At 39.6% G+C, this 26,574-nt stretch overlaps 1 long non-coding RNA gene and 1 pseudogene across 15 annotated transcripts in view; one reads left to right on the forward strand and one right to left on the reverse strand.

The window, feature by feature from the left end:
* LOC106009481 (uncharacterized) overlaps window positions 1-26,574 on the reverse strand; it is a 227,400-nt gene that overhangs the window by 39,128 nt on the left and 161,698 nt on the right. For 11 of the 15 annotated variants that reach the window (XR_015442515.1, XR_015442514.1, XR_001183553.3 and 8 more), the window contains one exon: window positions 24,955-25,069. This is a non-coding gene — a long non-coding RNA (uncharacterized LOC106009481). The other 4 variants (XR_015442517.1, XR_015442518.1, XR_015442519.1 and 1 more) reach the window with 4 other exon arrangements.
* Window positions 824-1,292, forward strand: LOC101707200 (protein yippee-like 5 pseudogene; annotated as a pseudogene).

The raw sequence follows: 26,574 nt of genomic DNA on the forward strand, positions 1-26,574 counted from the left end.
ACGTAAAATCTGTTCATCTGTATTCACATTGCAATTGGCTATTAATGAAGTCCAACGAGTAGAAGCAACTGTTTGAAGACATCTTAGGTAGAGGGTTGTACTCCTCCGTGTTCCCTTTTGTCTTCTCCCAAACTCTCCCTCTTCCTGTATGCTCTCGCTGCTCTCACTGCTCTCTCTCTCTCTCTCCTCATTTCCTCTCTCAATAACTTCAAACCTATAGACTCACTGTGTTTGTGATTTTGAATGAATTGGTGTCGTTCTAGAATTGAAAGATGCAGACTCCACCTTGCAACCTACCTCTCTCTCTGCCGTGGATTCGTATAAAAATGCTCACCAGAGTATAAATGGACCAGACCCTCTTCCCAGGCATCTCACGTGTTGAATATTACACTTGGCCACAACATTTTGTGACACCCAAGACTAGATCCTCTGAGAAGTAATTACTGTCAGCAGTTGCAACAGTATTTCCAACTACAACTGCACAATTACTGCAATTTCCATGCAGATTCAGGTAAGATCTTGAATCCAGTGGGTTTAATAATTGTAGAAATGAAACTTTTGAGAAAATGAATGGGTTGTATTTTGACTAATTGCTCAAATACTACAAATAGAGTCCAGTTTTATCTTATACTGAGAAGTACAGATGAGTACCCATGCAAATACTATAGTTTTCACAGAATTCTTGCTATAGACACAGACTGATACTCAAGATAATTTAGGACTCAACTGGAGAGTCTGGTGGCTTAGAGGCTTCATCCCAGCTGAGTTGCTGGCAGTGAGCATCTCACTGCCGCTTGGGGTTTTTAGAACTTCAGCTATCAAAATGGGCAGAATTTTCCTTGATCATATTGGTGGCACTCGGCTGTTTTCTTATGCAAACTGTGACACAATCCTGACCAACCGCTCAGAACTCATCTCTACTCGATTCACAGGCACCACTGGTAGAGCGTTTCTTTTTAACAAGGTAGTTAACTTGCAGTACAGTGAAGTTCAGGATCAGGTCATGCTTACTGGCTGCCACATGGTTCAAGATGTGAGCTGGAAAAACTGCAACAGCAAACTGGGATGGATCTATGAGTTTGCCACTGAAGATAGCCAGCAGTATAAGGAAGGTCATGTGATCCAGAAACATGCTGTAGTTCGAGTGAGGGCTTTGGAGAGCATGTACCATCTGATAATTCTTGAAGAAAAAGAGATAAATCCGTCTTTTCCCAGGTCTCCTTCACTGAAAACAAAAATCTATTTACATACACTGTCACCTTAGCATCAGAGTCAGATTCATGAAGTGTGGAACAAGAGGTTGTGAGAATCTAAGATGAAACCTTTCTTTCCTAAAATTTTGTATTTTCCATCCAACAGCAGTGTGTAAAGAGAATATTATGCAGATGCTGTTACCTTTCTTCCCTATGTGTCCATCGTGAGGCAGAAGAGCCTACCTGCAGCTACATGGTGGGCTATATGAGGAAAAAATCTGGGCTATTAGAGTGAAAAAGTATGTTTATGTAAATTTTGAATGGAGACTATGTCAAGAGCATGGTTTTTAAACTCATGTGGCCTTCATTTTAAAACATTTTTTAACCCAGTTATCTCACTCGATTTGCTAGCTTCAGGGAAGAGGCCCGAATCTGTGCCCAGTGCTAAAGGCTCAGTGTTAGCATAGCTTGTGCTGGCCAGTGTGCCATATACTTGTTGGAGATGAACCGTAGCACCAGAGCCCGTTCTACCTTGTCAGTCTTGACCCACAGATACCACCTCCGACTCGTCAGCACATCATTGGTGTTGACTGGAAACCTTTTCTGAAATGGGGCAGAACTGCTTGGTTGTCTTCTTTCCATGTAACTTAAGCATAGTAATATAAATAAAATAATAGTTGGGGAAAAAAAGATAATTTAGATTCAGGCTTCTCTAATATTAATATTAGGTCATGTTAAGATGCAAATTTTGATCTGACAGATGTAAATGAGGCCTGAGATTCTGCATTTGTAGCAAGATGTCTATGGGTTGTTTCTGCTGTTGCTGACCTGGGCCCATCCTCCCAGAAGCAAGATTCAGAGGATGGATGTTGTGCTCTCTACAAATCATCCCTGGAACACATTCTTGTGGATTTTTAATGGCATGCTCCTCCATGGTGGCCTTGTTCCAACATATGAAACAGATGCTAAGAGGCTTTGATGTCAGTTTAAATTTTACAATTTTGATGTTGTACCAAACAATCCAAATTCAAAGAAAAGACAAGTCTAGGGTAAAAAACCAGTTAGTTAACATAGCCACACATTTTTAAATAGTTTTTCTGGAGTCCATTGGTAGAATCTGCACTGCTGAGCTACATCCCTGGGCTACAAATATAGTTTTTAAATGATGTGCACATTATTTATCCCAAGTGAATAGGAATACATCAAAAACAGCAATCTGAAGATGTAATATTCTATTTTTAATGTCAAATCTTTCAAGATCTATTTAATTAAAACAAACAGAAAGGAAAATCCTTTCCCTTTTTCTGAACTCACAAGTCTGATAAGCTGCTGGCGCCATGCTCAGTGTAATCTTAATAAAACACATGCTGAGGAGATTTCATGAAACTATCCAAATAATGTCTACTATTCTCTTCATTCTATTGTGTGTTCATGCATACAGAGACACACAATCACACACACATATATGCACTCATGCACATACACAGGAGCAAACACGAGCCTACATATTGTTTACAAGTATTTGTCATATATATAAAATATCTTGGGATCAGGGTCATTACATTTGTAGACTTTTCAGTAACACACTGATAGTGAATTGAGTTTTTATATAACCTATAAAGTAAGCTTCCAGGAACTGCCAGTTTGACTCTCATATATTCCAGTATGCTGAGAGAAAGTTATTCCAACTAGAATGTGCTGAAGGGATCGATGTGGCTTCCATGCTGGGCATATTTCAGCTTTTTTCAAATAACATTTTTATAGAGATTAGAGAATAATCTGGAAGTCAGATCCAGCCAATTAAAACAGTAATTGAAATGGCTGGAAATGTTTTTCTTGGCAAAGGTTTGTTATTTTGCTTCATTTTGGGTTTCACTGAGTAACAAAAATAAGAGGGTCAATCATAAGATTCCTCATTTATTTTCTTGGTTATCTTTTCTTATCAAACAGAAAAATGCTGCTGGTGTAGTTTAAATTAAAAACTAAAAGTTGGTATGGGGTAGTATGAAAACGGGCCCATGAAAACATAGAATAATTCGCAAGCCTTCACAAATAAACCTCTGAGCATAGACTATGTGAGGTTTTCTGTTTGAGGTGGAGAGGATAAAATGAGAAATGGGATTCAAGATGAAATCCACCGTAAGCACAGAAGAGGCATCATCGTAAAATGCAGGTTTAACTTTCCCCAAACTAATAGGGACTAGTAGACAGTTAAGACACAATTTAGAAACATCTAACATACAGTACTAAAACTCAATTTATATACCATCTGAAATCCCTTCTGTGCCATAGATGTGTAATAATCTCTGGCATAAGGGAATGTTTGATTTTTAGCATTTATCAATTTCCTTGATGTGAACACTTCTATCAGGGCTGATTTTAATCTCTTAACTGGACATTGTTGAATATTCAATTGGAAATAGATGAACACAATTAAATTTTCCAAGCCACTGTGAGCATCTCCAGTACACCAATAACCAAAGTCACAGTTTTACGAAAGAAGACAGACATAAAAATGCAAACTAGATGACATCCAGTAAAAGCACTAGTAGATAGAGGCAGTTAGTAGGCAAAGATAAGCATCTCACAAATTAATCTAAGTTTTATTGACTGCAACAACAAGACTTGAGAAAACCCAATGATATGAACTTAAAAATTGACTTTTCTACATCAATCCATGATTCCTTCCTTTATAATCCTACTTTAAAACTCAGCTTTTCTATAAACCACTGCTGAAAAAAAAAAAAAGCCTCTTAAAGTCATTGTTGTACCTGTTTTAGCTTCTTTTTGGACTTCAGATAATTTCAAACTATCCTACAGTAGTGGATTCAACTCCACACATTAGAATCACTCAGGAGCTTCCAAATACTAAAGTACTAATTCCTTGGTCCCACCCTGGCCCATCTAAATTAGAAAGCTTGGGATGGGGCCTAACATTGCTCATTTTGAAAAGCTCCTCTTGTGTTTGATTTGCAGCCAGCATTAGAACAATACTCCATTTAGTTTTCTCCATTTTTATTGAACGTGCTCTGAAAGATGGTGTGTTAGTCAGCTTTCTTGTTGTGGAGACACAATACCCACATCCACAACTGAAATGAGAAGAGGTTTCCTTTGGTTCATGGTTTCCAAGGACTGGCAGAATCATCTCAGAAAAAGGTGTGGCCACGCAAACTGGTTCGTGGTGGCCTGGAAATAGATCAGGGCAACAGGGCCAGAGAAGGAGGGATCAGGGACCAGACAATGACCCCCAGGCCACACCTCCATGACCCACTCAGACACACTGAAAAGTAGGTTCCACTGATCTCTAGGCTGGATCCCAGAGCCAGTCCACCCTAACCTCCCCAGATGGCCATGTTCATTCTATTAAATTATGAAACTTGTGGCTGTGGCATCAATATAATTTTTTCTCTCTTTAGCCCTTTGCCCATCCCTACAGCATCAGCAAATGTGTTCAATAAGCAAACACCTTTGACTTACTCTTAAAAGGATTAGAAATATGTCTTTTTCATGGACTATACAATGAACTCATATTATTCCTATTTTCTTATTTTTAGATTTCAAATCAAACTCAAAAAATTTTGAGATGTATCACATTCACCAGCAGCATATGTACTACTCAGTAGTGATTTCAGTTACTCCAGACAACATATGCAGAAATAAAATCATCCTTTTACTAATACATGTGATTGAATGATTGACTTACAGGATTCAGCTACATTATGCTGACACAAACATTATTATCCAAAGCAAAAAGGAAGTAAATATTCCTGCCTCTAGGGCTGGGGATTTAGCTCAGTGGTTTCGCCGCCTGCCTCACAAGCACAAGGACCAGAGTTTGATCCCCAGTACCAAAAAAAAAAAATTCCTACCTTTAAGAAATGTTTTTTAAAGTACATTAAAAAATATAGGTAACATTTTAAGGTTTTCCCAGAAGGATAAACCATACAATTCATGTCATATAATTTTACCTGTTAATTTGTTTGCACAATTTTTACTCTAAGAAAATCTCAAGCTATTAAGATACGATACTGGCCTATTTTCCAAATGCACTCATCATCATCATTAGTGGCTGCATTGATCAAACTTCTACCTATGAATCTTGGAAAGCTGCACGTAGTGTGTGGAAATCTATGCCACCCTCAGGCAATACAACACAGCCAAGAATAGCAAGAAGCTCAACAAATGGCAGCTGTGGCTCTTGTGTGTGTGGTACCGTTTAGACTAATGCCCAGGACATAGTATAATTTGTCCAAAGGGCGCAGCTGCACCAGCTGGCAGACTGTTCAACACAGCAAAAACACAATCCTTATCTCTCCCTGTGCCCACTTGACTCCTTGCACCTGGACTCTGGGCCACGTTCAGGGAGCCCCGGCCAGCATTTGGGCAGAACCCGCAAAACAATTCAGCCGGTGTTATCCCTTGACTAGGTCACTCTTATCTTTACATAGGTGCATCTGAAAAAAGGTGTATTCACTTACTACTGCAGCCTAAGAAGCCACCCTAAAACTCATGGGCCTTAAAAAGAAGTTGCTGATTGCTTGCTTACACCTTGTATGTGGGATGGGATTCAGGTGATCTAGTTTGGACTTTGGGGGAAGACTTGATTTCTCACTGCAGGTCTGCAGGTTGACCAAGGACATGCTAGTCGGTGTGCATTTATGGTGGGGCTCAGGCTGGAGGGGCAGAAGCAGCCTGGAAGGAAACTTGATGGCAGTAGCAGAACCACAAAGGTGCAAGTGGAAAATGCAGAGCTGTGGAGGCCTAGGCTTAGCATAGCACATTTTCACTGCTGCTCATGTGCTGCTGATTGAAACAAATCACATGGCCAACTCCAAATTCAAGCAGAGAAGAACCACATTCTTCCCACAAAGAGGGCACAACAAAGGAATAGATGCAGGGAGAAATAAAGAATTAAGTCCAAGATGTCAATGTGCCACACAAACCTAGCAACTTTTCCAGAAAAGAACAACGGTAGTGATGATAGTGCCAAGGGCGACAACAATAATAGTAGCTGTCTTTTAGATCAGACATTGTTCCAAAGGAGAGGGAGACAGGGAGAAAGACAATGTTACTTAGTCTTCATAACAATCTTAAATGATGAGATAGATGAAGGAGGGAGAGGATTTATAGGCAAGTAATGGCTGACTATTAAGGAAGCACCGAGGCTAATGTTTGTAAACTGCTGCACAGGCAGGCATACTCTGTGGATTGTGTGCTGTGCCTCTCGGGGTGTGTGCCTGCTGACAGTTTGGGGAGCAGATGCAGACGCCTGGACCCTCGAGTCATGGTTGCCAACACACGGTGTGCTCTTCTCTGGGGTTCACCTACAAAATGTGCAGGAAGTAGAAATCAGTGCAGTAACCACCAAAACAAGCCAGGCAACACCCTGAGCTCAAAAGCTAAGAAGAATTAAACTTAAAATAGGCATGAGAAATATCAGCATAACATTTTGATGAGGAATTCAACACATCTTTCCTTTTCATTTCTTTAGGTTTGGGGCTTCTGGAAATCTGGATACAGAGGGATCTCTGAGGCATGGTGTGGCAATCTTTTCTGATTTATATCACAGAGCACACTGGGAAAGACAAATTCTACAGAAAGAGGTGAAGAAGGCACAATTACAGACATGGGCCTTGTAGGAACTCAGTAATCAGCCAACATGGGGTCCACAGCAGTTTAGGGGTGCTCTCCTGCCATTGGGCGGCCCTGTGCTTGCCAGCTACTGTAGAGATCAGGAGCAATGGGGCACTTTCCTATGATTCTTGCAATTTCTTGAGTTCCTCAGAGGTCACAGTGGCTTCCTCTGTCCCTCACTCTTCCAATGGGCTTTGTCAGTGCCTAATTCCCTATCCTTAAATCTTCTACTGGTTTAAGTAACTAATTGACTATTCATTAAACCTATTCCAGGTGATGAGAATTGGAAGTTTGTCAACATAGATAAATCTTTAATAATGGAGCAAATTTGTTGAAGAGAATGGTTATTTTAAAAATATCTTCAGAAGTTAAAAACTACAAACAAAAATTATCTTAATGATGATAGTCTAGATTTTAAAATACTCTTAACATACACTAGGAAATTGGCCAGGCAAAAGAGTTGTCAAGTAGCAGAAGAAAATGTATGTTTCACTTTGCAATGGAGTATTACTCTTTTGAAAAAAAAATACATTATTGGCTTATGGTTGACATTAAAACAACTGCACATATTTAACGTATACAACCTGAGGTCAAAATAAATATGCACCTGTGAAACTACTGCCACAATCTATGCCATAAACCTATCACTTCCAAAAATTTCCACCTGACCTTTTTTTATTTATTATTGTTAATTTTGTGGAAAAAACACAACATAAGATCTACCTTCTTAGCACATTTTAAGTATACAATTCAGTACTTACTCTAGGCACCATGGTTAGCTACTAGTAGGTATCCGGGACTTACACACCTCGTATAACTGAAACTTGGTACATTGTGATTGAGCCGTCCAGATTTCTCCAACCTCCAACCCCTGGTGAGCCCCATTCTACTCTCTGATACTATGAGTTTGACATAGGTTCTACACATTACTGAAACCATATTATACTTGTCTTTCTGTGCCTGGCTTATTTCACCCAGCATTATGTCCTCTAGATTCATCCATGCTGGCTCCAACGACAGGATTTCCTTCTTTTTAAAGGCTGAATGACATCCCATTTTCTTTAACCATTTGTCTCTCAGTGGACATTTAGGTTACTTCTATGGCTTAGCTCCTGGCAATAATGCTTCAGTGAGCATAGGGATTACAAACATCTCTTTGATATCCTAATTTCAATTATTCTGGACATATACTCAGTAGTCAGGTGGTTAGATCACGTGGTAGCTCTAGTTTTATTTTTTGAGGAACCCGCAAACTATTCATCATGGCAATTGTACAAGTAACATGCCCACCAATAGTATAAAAGGATTTCCTTTTTCTGCATCTTCACCAATGCCTATCTTGGGGGGGAGAGGTGGTATTTTTTTTTCAGTACTAGGGATTGAACTCAGGGCTGAGCCTCAAGCCCTTTTTTCCCTTTGAGACAGGGCCTCACTAACCTGCTAAATTGCCCAGAGTGGGTTCAACTTTTTGAAACTTCCACCTCAGCCTCCCAGTGTCTTGGAATTGTAGACATGGGCCACCACTTCCTTGTGATTTTAATTTTAATCTCCCTGACAATTAGTGATAATGAGTATCTTTTCATGTACCTGTTGGCCATTTGTAGAGAATCTTGAATTTGCTTTTAAAATATACATTGAGCAGTGTTTTCAGAAAACTTAACAGAAACTATTATAGAATAAAAATCTAGATGTGTTAACCTTAAATTGTTTGATGATACTCCATGAAGCATAATAAATTTAGAAAGCCAAACTCATTAATTCTCTCTCCTATTTATTCAGCAATTATTTCTTGACAGTCTATGAGTGCCAGGCAGTATTTAGGGGTGGGGCAAACAGCAGTGAACAAATAAATCCATTACAGATTTAAAAAGAAGTAAATATATCATTATATAGTACTTTAAAAGAAAATAATGCCATGAAATATAAAATAGATATGGAACGCTGGGCTGTAACTCTACAATAGACCAGGCAAGGTAGGCCCACAGAGAAAGTGACACCGTATTTGAGTCATGACAACATAGGCAAGAGTGAGCCATACAGAAAATGAGGACAAGATTTATCCAGGCATAAGAAATTGCTTTTATAAGAAACCTGAGGCTGGGAGATGCCTGGGATGTTTAAGGGAGAACAAGGAGGTGTTGATTGGGTGTTGATCTGGAAGAGAGGAAATAACCAAATTAAGAGTAAATCTGAACCACTAACTAAATAGCAAGAGGAAGATCTAGGTGTTTCTAATTGTTTTTTATTACACTGTATTAATTTAACTAGCTAATTAATTAGCTGGATAGGTTGGGAGACAGGCTGGTAGCAGAGGAGCAATAGTTCCCATGCTATACTTTCAAATTTGCCATGTTGCTAAGGAGCATCCACTGAGAAGCAGGCCCTTGTGGCTCCCTGACAAATTCCAGTCCCTCAGGCCGGAGGCAACAATGTCACCAGGTCTTCTATGTATCTTTCCAGAGACCTTCCATGACTGCTTCCAATATACTCTCCAATTGAGGTAATTTGGAAAAGTAGAGTGAGCCTCTGAGACTTGGACAAAGTTTGCTTTCAGAGATGCAACTTCATCTTTGTACTGTAATTACAGGCCCCGAGAGTGGCCCAAGTCCTGCTCACCCCGATGGGCAGGGCCTATCTTGTGAAGTCACCAAGTCACTTCATGAAGATGATACCTGTGTTCCCACTATTTTTTCCTGAGAGCTATTTCTGTTCTCACATCCAGAGGAAGATTCCATGGCTGTCTGTCATTTTCTCCCAAGGAAAGGGAGTGATTTCACTGAGCGCTTGAAAACAGGTGTAATGAAGTGAAAAAAAAAAAACTGTAGACAACATAAACAAATAAATAGAATAATAATAAAGTGGAAAGCAAAGGGAAAGTTTCCATGCTTCACCAACAGATATGAGAAGGGGACAATAGGTCCTTTGTATGATGAAAGTTAGAAATTCAAGTTTTTCCTCTAAGTGCAGCCAAACCATGTGTAATATAGACTTCAGGATTTCAGGCATTTGCCCTGCAGGTAAACAAGCAGAGGGCCACAAAATCTTCTCTGTTTCTTTGATGTTACAGCCAGTCTTCTAGTTTATCGTGGGCTGCACAGTCTGGTTATGCTCTGAGAGATGTTTTGCATAATTGTCTAATACTACAAGGAAAAGTATTATACAATTAGGGCTCTACTTTTCCAATCTTAGATAAAGGTTCAAGATTCTTATGACGCCCTAGCTTTGTCATCACTCGAAAACCTAACTTTTGGAAATATTGCTAATTTGCATAAGGTTTCTTCATTTAAGTAGCTCCAGGAAGATACCAAATTATCATCATCATCATCATCAGAGAGGACATTAATGGAATGATGCCGTGTGAGATAATCACTATTTCTAAAATGACCAGGACAGTGCCTGGCACACAGGCCACAGCTAATTTTATGTGTCAACTTGATAAGGCCCTGGTAGCCAGATATTTAGTCAAACATTGTCCTAGACATTTCTGTGAAAGTATTTTAAATTAACATTAATAGTGAAAACAGTAGATTTCAAGTAAAGCGGATGATGCATCATTATAGGTGCAGTCTTCAATCAGTTGAAGGTTCTAAGGGAAAAAGACAAACTTACCCAAGAAGAAAAGGAATTCTGCCAGCAGATTGCATTCAGAGGCAAATTTCAACCCTTCTCTGCCTCTAGACTGGTGGCCTATCCTACAGATTTTGGGCTTGCCAAACCTCTATAATCATGGGAACTAACCCCCCACCAAAAAAACGTTCTCCGGAAAAATAGAACCAATATGATATTGTGTGTTCGTATGTGTATGTGACCTAAACTCTTTCTTTTACATTCTCCTTCTTGCTTGCCTCCCTCCACATATGGAGCCACCATAACATTTGAGCACTACCTCACTGCTGTGTCCTATAAAGGTTTACCTACACTAGTGCACGTTGATTCTAAAAGGATGTACTGAATCAGCATACCCTTAGTTGATGGCATCTAATTTATGTTTCTAACGCAACATGAAGATTCAGTTAGATTAATGGTAATGAAGATCTTTGAGAAAGAAGTAAACAAATGTATTAAGCATGTTAGAGATATAGATAACAGAAATACAGCACCTAAAAACAGATAAAAACAAAGCTGGGATTCGATGCTGGTTTTCTCTGGAAACCTGTCTCTTTTTCTCAAATTCATCCCCACTGCTGTTGCCCACTCTGGCTTATTTTCCCAACATAATCTCTTTTTTCATTAACTGTCAAAATAACTTTCCTTTGTCTCATGCTGAAGGCCTGGATACAAAGCTAAAGTATTCATGAGCTAATGTGAAGCTAAGGTTCATCTTTTGACACTGCCGGATGCTGACAGACACAGTCTTCTAAAGATGATTTCTTAACCTAAGCAGTGGAAACTACTAATGGAAATTTCAATTGCTGACTGATCAGCAGAAGAAATATTTGAGATTAAAATGGTTTTTTGAGCTTTTCAAATAAAATTCACTGTGAAATTGCCCACTCAGACTATATGGAGAGTCCGTTGGCATTATAATTTTGTTACATGCTCAGCAAAGAAGCTAAAAAGATCAACACAGGACAAAAAAACAGTTACTGTAATATTATTATCAGCTTTAGGTGACAATTTGTCATTCAAAATAATTATTTTACTTGTGATCTATTAGCAATGCTGGCTTCTTAAACTCATTCACAAGGTCATGCATTTGTGAGGCCTGACTTCACAACCTGAGTTATGTGGAGGAAGCCTTTTAAATGCAGTTTCCATGGAGAAAGCAAGAGGAACAACTCAACTGGCTTCCTATGTGAAATGGACAGATATCCTCCAAGACTGAAAAAGAACAAGCAATTTATAAGTTAGAAATTAAAGCTGTTGAATGTCATCTAAGATCAGGAAGAATTACCCATTTCAAGGATAACAGAGAGGTAAAATTCAGCACAAGTTTGCATTCTGTAGAGATGAAACAGAACTTTTTCTAAGGGAAGTTAACAAACTGGAGATTCCTTGTCACAGAAGTTTCTGTTCTGGATAGGAAATACACAAGACGGATTTGTGTAGAGAGTTGCCTTGCAAGCCTCTGGTATGGGGATAAGTGAAAGAAAAAGTTGTTGGGTCTCAAACATAATGTTTTAAATTTTTTAGCAAGTAGAAATGAGCTCATATAACTAGCATTTCCTCTTTTTTCCTTTCCCTAAACTATTCTTCTAAATTGTGATATTTAGCCACACCAATCCCCAGGGCTCCTCATATTTCTATCTCAGTACTGCTCATGTAATAAACAAAATTCTTAAAAAAGCATTTCTAGAATGTCAAGTCTATGGTGGCCCAGGAAGATAGAAATGTGGCTATGTCATGAATATATATTTTTTAGGAAAAGTATGGTGTGGAAATCACACAGAATTGGGAGCCAAGGTGGCTGAATTCTAGACCCAGCACTTCTGCTGGCCACCTGTGCATGCCTCAGTTGTCCATAGGTGAAAAAAAAGAGATGGAATAAGCACTCCTCCATTCTCTTCCAACAAGGAGAATCTGACTTTGTGATGTAGAAGTAGCTTGGATCCTACTGAGACCTGGTTACACGTAACCATCTTACCAGCAGTGAATAATGCAGAGACACCTTTTAACAACTTGGAGAATCTTGTGTCTTGAAGAAAACCCTGAAAATTATGTAATCTTTTCCAGACCAGGAGTCAAGAGTGCATCTTGATGGTTCAAGTATGTTCTTCCAAAATAATTTTAAAGACTCTCCCCAAGAGAGAAACTTCAAAACTTCTACTGTACTCTAAGGCCAGATGTTCTTCCCTTACATCTGGCTGGAGTGTCCCTGCTGGGTTTTCAAACTATTTTTATTTATTAGTATCTTTAGCAGACAGGGAATGCAGGTGGGCCAGGCTCATCAAGAGCTATCTGCTGTTAATCTAAGCCATGATAATTTTATTTGAACTAGAGTTTCCATGGTCTTGTATTGCATTCCAGTGAAATGTTAGAACCTGCTCTCCTGTGGAATGTTCTCTTTCAGGTGCAAAATGCCTGGAGGAGAAAGCCTAATAGGCCCTCAGGAATCCTGAGCAGTCCCTGACTGTGGCCACAAGAAAGGACATTGTCTCTCTCCTTGACTGATCTCCCATTGGCCTAATAAATGTACAATGGCTCTCACATTGTGCTCTTGGGAACCTTCGATTTAGAAATTTTAAGCTAATTCTTCTAAAATAAAATATGGGCTTGGGGAATTGTGTTTTAAATATCCGATAAGAGGAGAATCTTCCAGTGGTACCCAGTGCTTAATAGAAGGATAACTGGAGAAATGCAATACATAAGTCATTTTGTATCCATTGGTCTCACACCCTGGGAGTCAACCAACTGGGGACTGAAAAAAATATATGGGGAAAAACTTAGTCTGAACTGAACAGGTGCAGACATTTATTTTTGTCATCACTGTCTAAATAACAGTCTAACAACTACTTACATAGCATTTACATTATAGTAGATGTAAGTGATCTAGAGGTAATTTGAAATATACAGAATGTTGTGCGTAGGTTTTATGTAAATACCACACCATTTTACATAAGGGACCTAAACATGCCCTGGATTTTTATATCCCTGGTGAGTGTTGGAACCAACTCCCTTACACACCAAAGTACAGTAATAATGCTGCCAAGTAGCAGCCCCTGCTTTCCAAACAGTGAGCCCTGCTTATGCCCATTTTATAGGGAAGGAGACAGCTATGACAGTCAGTGACCCCATCGGAAATGAATGTAGAGCAATAGACAATGCTAACAAAATTCATTTTGGTTTGTATTTGTTTAACAAGGAACCACACAGGAGTATGCATAAGAAAAGCAGGTTTACTTTCCTGACACTTGCAAAATGACGAGCTAGCATTCCCCGTGTCCATGCCTGCCTCCTCCTAGTGGTGTGGGTGTCCTGTGAGAGGTGAGGAGGAGGAAAAAGTGGAGCTCCCTGAGGATGGGCTTTCCCAGCCTCTTCCTAGAGTCCAGGTCTGTGAATCAGTGTCAGGGCTGGGCCAGGCAAGGCTCTCCCTACACCCACACAGGCTGTGATTAAGAAGGCATCCATCTGTCAACAGAGGATCTCAGCTGTGTTTCCAGCCCAGCTTCCTCCCCACTGACTCATTCAGTGATGCCACATCTGATGTTTATGACCTAACAGTTGATCACCATGGAAGTAGCACAAACCCTAGACTGTTGAGGGGCAAAACCAGTGTAAAGGTGCTGGACAGTGGAGGGAGAGAGAAAAAGGAGACCCTTATTCCTAGAGACCACATGTTAAGACGGATCACCACATTTCCCATGTGGGCTCTTCCACCAGTTGCTAAAACTGATTCTTGGATGCTTCCGTGCTTCTTGGAGAACCCAAATAAGGACTGGGGATGACCAAGTACAAACACCATAGCATTTAGAAATGAAGAGCAAGAAGCTGACAGGAAAATGTGTATGCAGGAATTGAATGAGGTTTGGGTTACAAACTATTTCCTTCCCTCTTTGCCAACATGTGGCAATTGGGTTAAAAGAGGGGGAGAAAAAGTACTGAATGCCAGCAAAAAGATAAAGATCCTCCAAAATTCAATCTTACACACAGTCCCCGTGATATATTCATACACTGGGAGTGTCAGGATACACTGGTTAGTCCATGCCCTCTGATGAAAAGTAGAGCCAAAATGAAAAAGAAAGCTAATGGAAATAAATAAGTACTTTTCAGTAAAGATCGTCATGTTCAGCGCTGTGAGTGGCAGAGAGCTGGCACAAACATGGGAACCCGATGAGGACTTCTGCTGTGTGGTCAAGGTAAAGTGAGTCTCACTTCCTGGCCTGCCCTCCCCAGACTAATAATCAAAAAGAGCTGCCCTTTTCCAGCCCTAACAGCCCTGTATGAACAGAGTGTCTCCTGGTAGGACTTGTGGCTTAGAAGTAATGTGAGAGTCTTTTTATAACTGTTGAGGTTTAATTTAAAAGGAAGCTCAGAATCGGCGGTAAAGGGAGGGGAGAGCTGTGAGCTACAGACCATCTGAAATGGGGGAAAGTCATAAATACCAGAGTGTCTGATTATGTGAGCGTCTCTTGAAGTCACATAATGAGCCTTCTTCATGTTCGCTTACTCCGGACTTGGCTCCCTCCGACCAATTTGCAGGCATCAGGGTCTGTCTGGAATTCATTCCAAGTTGGAGGGATATTTTTTCCCTTGACATTTTACAGCTGAGACAGCCCCGAGCAGGAAGCTGAGGAGCGTAACATTACCAAATATGTCCTTTCTCCTGCCCATATATTTTATTTCCACAGGAAAAGCAGGCAGATGCAGGCCAAGGAGAGCTGGCCAATGAGAACACAGCCATAGCTCACGGCCTCTCCTGGCAGCAGGCAAGATTGATCAGATGCCATTTTTCACAAAAAAAGGGCAAAGTATTCTGGGTACCACCACCTGAAATTTGTGCTTCGCTGGAGGAAGCGGGCTGACAGTTTCCTACAAGTTGCCCAGTTATTGCAGGGCGATTATTTATCACCATAGTGGTCTCCATGACTTGTGAACACGTGAGTGGGATTTAGAAGAACTAGTCTATGCTATGTGCCCTTCACCTGCTTGTCCCACCTTCTGGTGCTTCGGGTGCTCGATTTCTACAATGAAGGTTTGGATGTAACAAGCTCTCAGATCCCCTTCCAGTCCCCAAGACTATGGTCTTCATCCTTGTGTCACAATATGCTTCTATCCCTCAATTTTGAGTCAGCTTCTAGATATGTTTACGTATTCATACGAGTTCTAATTTTTGACTGTTATATACTAATAAAATGCAGATGTAGAAAGCAATAAAACATATAAATGCTAATATTTTCTCTCTAAACCTCCAAGTTTATCTTCAATTCACTTCTCTTTGGATATCTTTTCTCTAAAATCATTTCAACTCTGCTTTTCCTTATGAGTCTAAGACACTGGTCTCAAATTATCCTATCTACAGGGGTTGGGAAAGAACATAAAAGAGTAAAGAGACTGCAGACAGCATACCCTTTGCTTGAATACTAAACAGGTAGGAAAACTCATTGTTTAAACAGTCTTCTTGGTGAATCTTTTGTTATCCTGTTTCTAAAAGAATGGCTGCAGAGAAATCTCTTTGCTGAGCATGCTGGCAATGGCAGCTGACACCTCCCCTGAGTTGGGGAACGGTAGGAATTGGGGTGACCTGTGCACACAGGCCCATGGGCCCATGCGAGGGTGGAAGCTGCTTCTCCAGTGGGTTCTCGTGCAGGACAGGAACCCTAGTGCTACCAAGTACAATTTCAGACATGCTAGTAAGTTAATTTCACAAATAAATATTGGCTCAAAAATAACAGTGCCAGGCACCGAGGCCCTGCATATGATGACGGTGACCCACACTGATGGAGAGTCCCCTGGTGGTCTTTGATCTGATATTCAGCTGACGTAGCACTGGATTTGTGTGCGTGTATATATGTGTGGGGGTGGTTGGGTGTGTCAGAGAGAGACACTGATAATATCGGCATTTTGCAGTCAAACATTCAAGTTCTGGTCAGTGTGATTATGTATGTGTAAGACAGAAAACCATGAAATGCCATTTCATAAAGACCACAATGTTTTTTTCTCACTAAGTTTTCAAAAGGGAAACTTTCTTCTGTCCTTTTAAGGCTTTCCATCAGATGGTGAAATAAGTTATTTAGTCATATAAATGAGGAAAATATTATATTGACAATGTCATTTTCATATGGAATTCTCATAGAACACTATTTTAATCAATTTTTTGTGTTTTATTAGATGAGATTGGCAAACTTTTTCTATAAAGGAGCAGCCACATGATCTCTGCTGAAACTATACTCAGTTGTGCATAGCTGTGCAAAATCTGCCACAGACAATAAAAGCACAAATGCATCTGGCTGAATCCCAATAAAACTTTATTTACACAAGTAGGCAGTAGGCCAGCTTTGGCCTGAGGTCTATAGTTTAGCCACCTCTGTATTTGATCTAAGTTTTTCTAAGGCGTAAGCTTTGTCTTCAGCCCACACGATCTTGGCACTCCCTGGACATTTGTTAAAATTAATTGGAGGTTGTTGATCTTTGCAGTTTATGTCAGTGATAATTAACTTCCCATTTGGGTAAATGAAAACCCTTGGGAAGATTTATAGGCTGTGTTCACCCTGAGACTTCCATCAGTGTTTGGAATCCTCTCAGAACATCTAACTGTTCCGAACAAAGGAATGAGCTATTTAACAAGGCCCAAGAAGTAACCCAGTGTGTGCTTAGACCTCACACTTAGACTGACGGGCCAAGGAGCAAAAGCCACAAAAAGTTGCTCATGATTTTACAGAGGCTCCTTTTCAAATCTCTACATCAGCTCCTCTGTCAACAACCTGAGTGACTCCAGATCAAGGATCTACTTGATTCCTCATCCTAGACCACAATGCTTTCAAAGCCTGATTTTCCTCACTAGGAGAAATTCACTGGAATATTGTATCTGAGCTTATATTTTACTTATTTTTAGTGCTAGTCACAACTCTCCAAATCTATTTCCAGGAAATTCTTCTATGTAAATTTTTAAAGTGAAAATTAAACCAGAGATCACCAGGGCCTGACCACTGGCCACATGTGGCTTCCCTTTGGAGCTCAGCTCTGGAGTTACTGAGCCAAAATTTACTTACAAAATGCCAGTGAGTGTGGCATCTGCTTTGCAAATCAAAGAAGTAGACTCAATTCTTGTCCTTAAAGGATTTACAATCTAACTGAGAGCTAAGACACAGGTATACTAACAATTACAGAATACACCCTGAGATCTGATAGGAGACAAGTTTCAGCATCTCAGGGCCCTGAGGGTTTTCACTGGCATTTGGGAAATAATAAATGAGCAGTGTTGATGATCAGGGCTGGAGCCCTGGAACACGAAAAACCTAGCTAAAGAAGGAGAGAGACAGAGAGCTGGAGGGAAATAGCAAGAAGGAGAGAGGGAGAGAGAAAGAGGAAGGGAGAGATTAATCAAGACAAAACCTCACTTCAGGGGATGAAATTTTCAAGTAAAAAGGAATCACAGGACAGAGTTTCTTTTACTCTGATTCCATTCTGAGGACAAATCAGGGGAACATCAATTAAAATTTGGGATTTATTGGCCAGAAAAGTATGTGAGAGACAATTAAAAGAGAATGGGAGAGTGATTTGATTCATTTCCAAAAACCGAAGTGTACTTCTTGGAGTAAATTATCTGGAGAAGAGCAGAATTTTTCTAAATGAGGGAAAAAAAGATAAAACTTGAAGCCCAATAATAGAGACATGCAGTTACTTAAAAAATTGTTTTCTCTTTGATTAACAGTCAGATTATTAAGATAGAAGAATGTATAGCACCGCTTTCTTTGGTCAAAGGGCCCTAGTTTGTCAAATATGGCATTATTTGGGGAGGATAACGAAGAATTCTAAGATAGAAAATTGAACAGTCAAATGGTCAAGTAGATTAAGTAGCTGAATAATCATATTCAAGTTATGAATAAAAACTTATTTGGTTACCATTTGGCAGATAGAGTGAGGAAGTAAGAAATCAAGGGATTTTATTTGACAGAAAGGCCTAGTATTCAAATTTTTAAAACATAGATTTTTCATCCAATTATAAATTAGAAAGAAAACTTCCATGGAAATCTCTGGAAGTGAGAACCAAATTAAGTTGGAAACAGTGAAATACAAATGCCTATACAATAGGCTGGGGCAGCTAAATTAATGATAAAGACATGCATATCTGAGCATCACAATGATAAAGAAGGGTACACTGAGAATCAGAACAGAGGGTTGTATAAGATTGCTTACAAGACATAGGACATGGAGAAAATAGGAGGCTTAGAACTGAAATGTGGAAAAGGAAGAAATACTGATTTTCGCTATTGCAATGAACTGAATGCCCCCCCCATCATAAATTGAAATCTTCAACTCCAATGTGATAAAATCATGTGCTGAAACCTCTGGCGGGTGCTTAGGTCTCAAGGATGGGGTCATGGAGCTGGGATCAGCGCTCTTGTAGGAGTGACGTCAGAGAGCGCCTGCCCGCTTCCGGCACATAGGATGAGGCGAGAACGCGGCTGTCCAAGCCCTGGCGGTGGATCCTCACCAGGCACTGAGTCTGCTGGCGCTTTGATCTTGAGCATCTCTGTTCCAGAGCTGGGCAAAACGAAAGCTGGCTATTTAGAGGCACCTAGCCTGTGGGATTCAGTTACAGCACCTCAGAGGAACAAAGGCAGTTGTTCTGTACGATCCCAATTTTAAAGAGAAAAAATCATAACTGCACTGAAGATCTTAATTAAAGAACACTTCCACTTTGACAACTATACAGTGAGGATTACAGTCCAAAGGGCTTTTTGATAAAAACAAAGTAGGAAAATAATAATAAAGACAATAATAACATTCTGTTACACAAATGATGGCCATCACGTAGCCTGGTTTTGCAATACTAAAGGGAGGGTCACTGTAATTTTTTCCCAATGATGTAAATGTCTCCCAGATTTCTCTCAAAATAGAATTCATTTTAAACCACTTTTAAAAATTATAAATGTTATGGATGAAATGCACTGCTAAGTCCATAAAAAACTAGCTTCATTATATTATTGACATATCATGTTTTATACTTTTATGAAAAGCCAGGAATATTGTAAATGCCAAATGTTATATTCTCTCTTACAGGTTAGGTATCATTGTCCAAGTGATTTATCTTGATTTTCCAATGCATATTAGGAATAAATATATCCTCATTGGTAGCAATATTCTCAAACTGATAAGTTTTAAGGCCCCAGCTCAGTGCGCTTGAGCTCAAGGCTCTGCTCAACGCTGTAACTTTTCTTGAGAAGACAAGGCACAAATCTTTACCCCAAGACTAGTGGTGAAGGAACTAAGAATGAAAGCAAGAGGGAGGACAGGTCCAAATAATCCAGGACTTGTAGGAGGACGAAGAGAGACCAGGGTGCTCCTCCGGGAAGCGGATACAGATCTCTCGTTAGGAGGGACACAGCATGTTTGTTGGATGACTCATTTAAAAATATGAACATCTCATCTGTAAATTGGAAGAAAAACCTTGAGGAAAATCCACCATCTTCTTTCTACTCTGGGTCTCTGGGCAACTTATCTTAATAGATGACTTTTATTTACTCTCACTGAAAACATTTTCTAGACACTACATCAGCTCCCCATGTAGATGCAGCCTTTTTTGCTTAGATTATTTGCTATGCTATCTTATTAGCCCCTTGTGTGATCCATGACATAGTATTTCCAGAGTCCTACTCAGTAAGAAGTGAAGTTATTACAAAGTGTGGTGAATGGAAAGGAGCATCCTGCAGAGTGAGCATTTCCCCTAAACCCTTCTCCACCCAGGACCAGAATCTTTTCCTCTGCATGTTCTATATTGCGATCTATACCGTAGAAATGGTGTAAGAGGTAGAACATAAAAATGACGGATTTTTCCTGGAAATGAAAAGCTTTTTTAGAAAGGAGACTACATCACCCAGGGCCACAGCATCTGATGGTATTTCCCCAGTAAACAAGTAAAATATTGTCAGGTGAGGAGGACACCTTTTCTTTTCCTGTTGAATGCCAGTCCTAGTGAGCCAGGTTACTCAACTCTAATGTCCTGGACAGTGCTGGCTCAGGTGTGGCCACACAGCCCTGGAACCTAAAATTGCAGAGCTTAATGCAAGTGAAACTTACCATCGGTCTCAATATTTAAGCTATAAATCAAGCCAACAAATTGTAAAAGAAACTATGTCCTATTCTTCTACCTTGACAGATATATGTGTGTGTGTGTATATATATATATATATATATGCTTGCAAAATGAAAAATATTAGAAATGCATAAATCAATGGTTTTTATACCACCAAACACTAGCAAACTATCAAAGACAGGTGCATAAATTTTTCACAGTTTATGTCTGGGTGTCCCATCGATGGACCACGTTATTTAAATGACTAACGAAATAAGCACACAAAGAGTAGTATCAACTTTTAATACTGCAGAATTTTCCATAGCCACCATCTATAACTGTCGTGGGACAATACACTACTGTGTGGTGAGTATCTCTGCAGCCACAGACTGGAAGTAAAATAAGCAAACAGCTTCTAAAGTAAGAAGCTGCTTGGCACTGCTGAGAAACAATACCTTGTTATGTAAGAATGAGTTGCATTTGTGTTATCTGGGAGGCAGAATTGGACAAGTTACTTAATATATTTTTCTCTTCCCTATGGGCTTCTGCTCTTTAACTCCTGTCTCTACTTCAAAGCCACCTCTCTCTTCATCATTCAGCACAGACACAATCAGCTTTTCTAGGACATGGGACATCAGACAAGCTCCAGCTTTTTCTTGGCTCCTGAGCAGTGTTAGTTGCAGGTTTTCCTGTGCCGGAACTGAGTGCTGCACCGACTAGAATTATTTGTCCTTTGTTTTTGATACACAGAACCAATAGCAGAACCCCCTCACACTTGCATGTAGAAGCAGTACTTAGGTCTGGCTTGTTGCTCAAGTGTTCTCAAAGACGGGAAGAATCTGAAAAGGCTTCCAGCCTGAACGAGCTTCAACAGAAACATGTTGCTATGAAGCTGCTTGACAGATTAAGAAATCTTAGATAACTCTACATAGGGCTCCTATTGTCAGCCTTGTTATTGCTATATGGAAATAAAGTTGAACATTTACTTATAGAAAAAGTATCCCGTTGAATGGATAAAGAAAGCGTGATATAGATACACAATGAAGTATCATTCAACCATAAAGAAGAGCAAAATCACATCATTTGCAGGAAAATAGATGGCACTGGAGGTCACTGTGTTAAAAAAATAATAATAAACCAGACCCAGCAAGACAAGAATCCCATGTTTTCTTTCATATTTGCAATCTAGGGAAAACAAGATGACATGAAAGTAGAGCAGGTCTGTTAGGGAAGAGGAAGGGGTAAGGCAGGAGGAGGGGGAGAGGGTGATGGAGAGGGAGAGTGGACACAATCAAAGAACATTATACACATGTATGGCAACGTCACAAGGAAACCATTATTCTGTAAAACTAAGACATGCTAAGAATTATAATTTGAAAAAGCACTCCATACAATTCTTCTCCTCATGGACATAGTCTGGTCTATTGCAGGAGAAACTGAGTTTTCTCCAGGGTTTTGTTTTGTTTTCTTATGAGAATGTCTGGTCCAACTGACTGGGGCAACATCTTGATCTTGACCTGTTTTCTTGCTCTCATAAATCTATGTCTTCATCTTTATCCCCCAGAAAAACACCCTGTTACCACTGGGTTAATTTCAGTTTAATAACAAGCACTGTCGATTTCTGATCCATCAAAAGTCTGGCCTTCACAAAGCATGTGTTTCCCCGGCAGACTCAACACTTTACAGGCTTTGAACAATGGGTATCTGTTTCCTCCTGTGAGGTTTCCAGAAACAAGCTTTTGAGAGCTGCCATGTGTTTATCTTTCTTAACACTCCAAGAAGCTCCCCTCCGTGACTCACACAGAAAGCTAGGCCATAAATGGTTGCTTATTCTCACTGGCTGGACGACCCAGCATGGGGCTCCCAGCACAGAGGAGGATTAGACAATCTTGGTGCATCATATAGATTAAGCACAAACAAAACCGCACCAACTTTCACTTTGCTGGGATCCTTTAAAGTCAGGGTTAACCATGAAACTTAACTTGCCATCTTTGTTTTTCCTGGTTTCGGCTCAAATGGGACAGGAAGGATCAGATATGACAGCATAAATGCATACACACAGTAGGAGTTTGTCATTCTCAAGACCTTACAACACAGTGTCCAACCTTAGAACTGACATTCTGTGGATGCTTAACACATATCTCTTGATGGCTTGATTAGATCAAATTGCTGTTGGTGTAGAGAAATACAGAAATACAATTTTTTTTTTGGTACTGGGGATCGAACTCCCATCCTTGTGCTTGAGCAGCAGGCGGCAAAACCACTGAGCTAAATCCCCAGCCTGATAATCACAACTTTATATGTAGCTTTAAGAATTCTTCAGCATATAGCTCTGTTATCTGGTTGTTTTATGGAGGTTTATCTTATGTAGCCACAGGTTAGTAATCAGCAACAGGCTTAAGGTATCCCAGTACAGAAATGTTGACATGTTTTTCACATATAGCATTCTCCTTTCTGGATCTTTTCCGTGCAATTTCCAGCTGTCTCTGTCTCCTTACACTGCATTTTCTCTCTCTCCCTTCCTCTCCAAGACCGAAGTATTCTCTTTGGGTTCTCGCCACACGCATGATGGTCAGGTAAGGGCCTTTAGGCAGAAAACAAGGACACTGGCTCATCCCATTGGTTTCCTTTCTTTTAGACATCACAGTTCTGACTGCCTGTTGTTCAGTTCCTGTTGCCAATGTCGTGTTTTATCCAGTTTTCTCATTGTTTATGGTAGAAGGATAAGTCTACTGCCAGATACTCTATTATGGATGGAAGTAAAAGTCTCCAGTCACATAATTTAATGGCCCAGGACAGTGTCATGAGAACATAAAATCTGGAATTTCTGAACTCAACTTGAAACTGGTGTACAGAGGAAGATTCTGTGCCAAAGATGGCCACATGGAAAGATGAAAATGTTAAATTCCTGATGACATGGAGACAGTGAATTATAGCATTATAAAGTATTGTTGAGATATTAAAGTATTATTTCAGGTAATAAGTTCTTATTCTGGGAGAATAATAAATTCTTTACAGACAGAGTGAATCGAGTCAGAGTTTTCCCTTATTCCCACCAAGGAGCCACTCCGGTCTTCATGGAAACAGAAATGGTTCTCTAAGGCGCAGTGCAGCCAGATGACGTTCACTTTTAGTAACTTTAGTTACTGAAAACGGTGCTTTTGGCTTTATCTAGCTTTCATCTTGAAGTATAAAGGAATCTAAAGCAGAGCTGTAAAGAGTATAACTCTTCATAATCAAGAACAATTTCTATAAGTAGAAACCTGTGTAGACTGGAAATAGCACTCATAATTCTTAACTGCACTTCTGTGAGTTTGACAAGTTAGAGCAATAAACCAAAATTGCAACAGTCTGCTCTTCTAAGAGCCAAGACTCTGGTCAGTTGACTCCAAAGCTTTCAAACATTAAAGAAATATAATCCAAATTGTCCTTATGAGAATGTTGACTTGCTAATTTCCTCAGTGATCTTTCTTTATAATGTGTCTGGATGCAAACTATCTTCAAAACAGCCAAACTCAGAACACTTTAATGACACATCACAACAGTTCTAAATAAATGGAAGTTTGGTTTGCATTAAAATAGATTTAGAAAAAATTATTTCCCTAAATTAAACTGGGAAAGCTATCTTCTGTGACTGTCACTAGCAATCCCAGCTTCAGCTTTGATATATAGGAACTGTAGACTCAATCCATCAAATTCAAGCCTAGAATAACTCAACATTTATTAATTACCTTAAAATACACATGTGAATATTAAAACATAAACATTTGAAAATGAATGTATTTAAATGTCAATTTTGGGATTCTTTCTCTTTGTAAGTGTAGAATACGTATATAGGTGCAAAGGCCTAAAGGAAGAATGTGCATAACTAAGTACCTGCCTCAATGTTGGGAGGTGAGTAAAAGCAAAAGGCTCTACTGTGTCATTGTCATGCCACCTGGGTCAATTATTATAAACACCATCAATGTATTATTATTATTATTATAAACACTACAAAACTTTATTTCTGTTTTCACTTAATGCTGGTGCAGTCTAATTAATGTCCATAAAGATGAGTCATAACAAGTCTATTTAAGCTTCGGAAATGATATATTAGGTTTACATCCTAGCCAGCCTTCCCATCACTGAGACACCGTGGCCCACCCAGACACGCCCAGAAGTGTGCTTTACAAATCCCCCGGGAAGGTCCCCCACCAATCCAGTTGACAATCTAGTTTAAAGGTTAGCTGTGCATATGATGTGGAACCTTAAATCCTATCAATAAATGTTTCATTCTTTTCCTTTAAAACCCATTAGTCTGTCTCATATTTTGATAATATCTTTTATTTTGTAGACTTACGCATTGATTCTTTGAAACACATTAGTTCACTGGGTCGGACGGATCTTACAAATGTTTACACATTTCACCATGATGCACATACACAAACACGTAGTTGTCACCACCAATCTCACCTGAAGTCTTCTTGTGTTGGAAAGCCATCAAAGTGATAGGTTCACATTTATTAACATTCAATTTTCATCTTCACTGTAAGTTGTCAGTAGCATGAAGAGCTCTCAGTTGTTCTCCCTAAAATAATAGGACCACTTCAATTTCTTCATGAGAGAATGTCTGGCAAGCACCCAAGTTTGAATGACTATAGTTTATCTATGAGTTATTTTTTTAAATAAAAATTCTATTCTATAGAAAAGCAGCTAGTTTGGTATTAATGATCACTGAGTGGCTTTCCTTAAGACAGCTAAAATATTTCAGCAGAATTGCTTCATAATACTTCCCATTTCATCACAAAGAATTTTGAAAAGACATATATGCAAAGGTCAAAATCTAACAGTACTAATCCTTTTTATTTCTTCATTAAAAATGTTTGTAAGTATAACTGGACTTGTTAAGAACTGTAAGTGCATTGCAATGAGGGTGCAATTACTAAGAATGAGTACAGCAGGAAGTAAAAGCAAAAATCAAACCAACAAACAAAAAAAACCCTTTTGCTCCCTGCTGCTCTGCACTATAAGAGTGCCATATAATGTATGTTTTTGGGGGGTTTTTTTTGGTGCCGGGGATTGAACTTGGGACCTTGTGCTTGCGAGGGAGGGGGCGGAAACACTGAGCTAAATCCCCGGCCCGCCATATAATGTAAAAAGGAAATACTGTTAGTATTCTGAAAGAAAATAATTCTGATGTTGCAGACTCCTAAAAGGGCCTCCTGGAAGTTGGGGGTTGAGAACTACTGCTTACACATACTCTCTGGTATAAATTTCTGATTTTTCCTTCCCCATTACTGGTTTTGCAATCTAGCAACTATCTTGAGAATGTTTTCACTCATCTTCATTGCTTTCCATTTTTCTAGGTACCAAGACTATGTTAATTACTGATGTCATGATGCTTGAAGTAAATATTGTACATCAACATGGTTGATGAAATCATGGAAGGGGAGATCGTGTTTAAGATTGTAAGCATTTGATAAGGTGATGGATGTGTGTAAAGTTCTTACCCCAGGGTGTAACATCCACTAAAACATCAAAGTTTCTTTGTGCTGTAGGCTTTCAAAACATATCTACTGAATATGAATGGATTTATTTGGTTTTGCATTAGTCTGCTTTACCCATTTCTATCCAGTTGCAGGCACTGGGGTCAACTATATTCATTGTATCTAAAGAGAGGTAGTTGTTCCATATTTACAACTCAGCTTTGCATACGTGTTTGGATTATAGCTCTATTCTCCCTATGTCCATCTGGACTCTAGGTATAGTCCTACTTTGAATCTCAGCCTACTTTGCTATGGCCATGATGTCTCCACCTACTTTTTCAATATCCATTCATATTGGTCATGGCCCTCCAAATTGATCAGAGTCTACCCAAGACAAGAACACTGCCCCCATCTGTTTCCATGTACCGCCTGTCTACATCCTACTACTGTAGTGGCCTGCTGGGAGGTCAAGAGTCCTGGAACATTAACATCTACATGAATGTTGCCTAGGTTTGGACACAGATATTTTTCTAGCAATCTATCCTGGGGTTGGTCCTAAAGACAGATTGTGTTCCTTTATCCTAACCCCTTTACCTAACTTATGTAC

Source organism: Heterocephalus glaber, unplaced genomic scaffold (assembly GCF_053883595.1).
Source record: "Heterocephalus glaber isolate CG9 unplaced genomic scaffold, H.glaber_assembly_v1.0 deba00001550, whole genome shotgun sequence".
NCBI classification, from domain to species: domain Eukaryota; kingdom Metazoa; phylum Chordata; class Mammalia; order Rodentia; family Bathyergidae; genus Heterocephalus; species Heterocephalus glaber.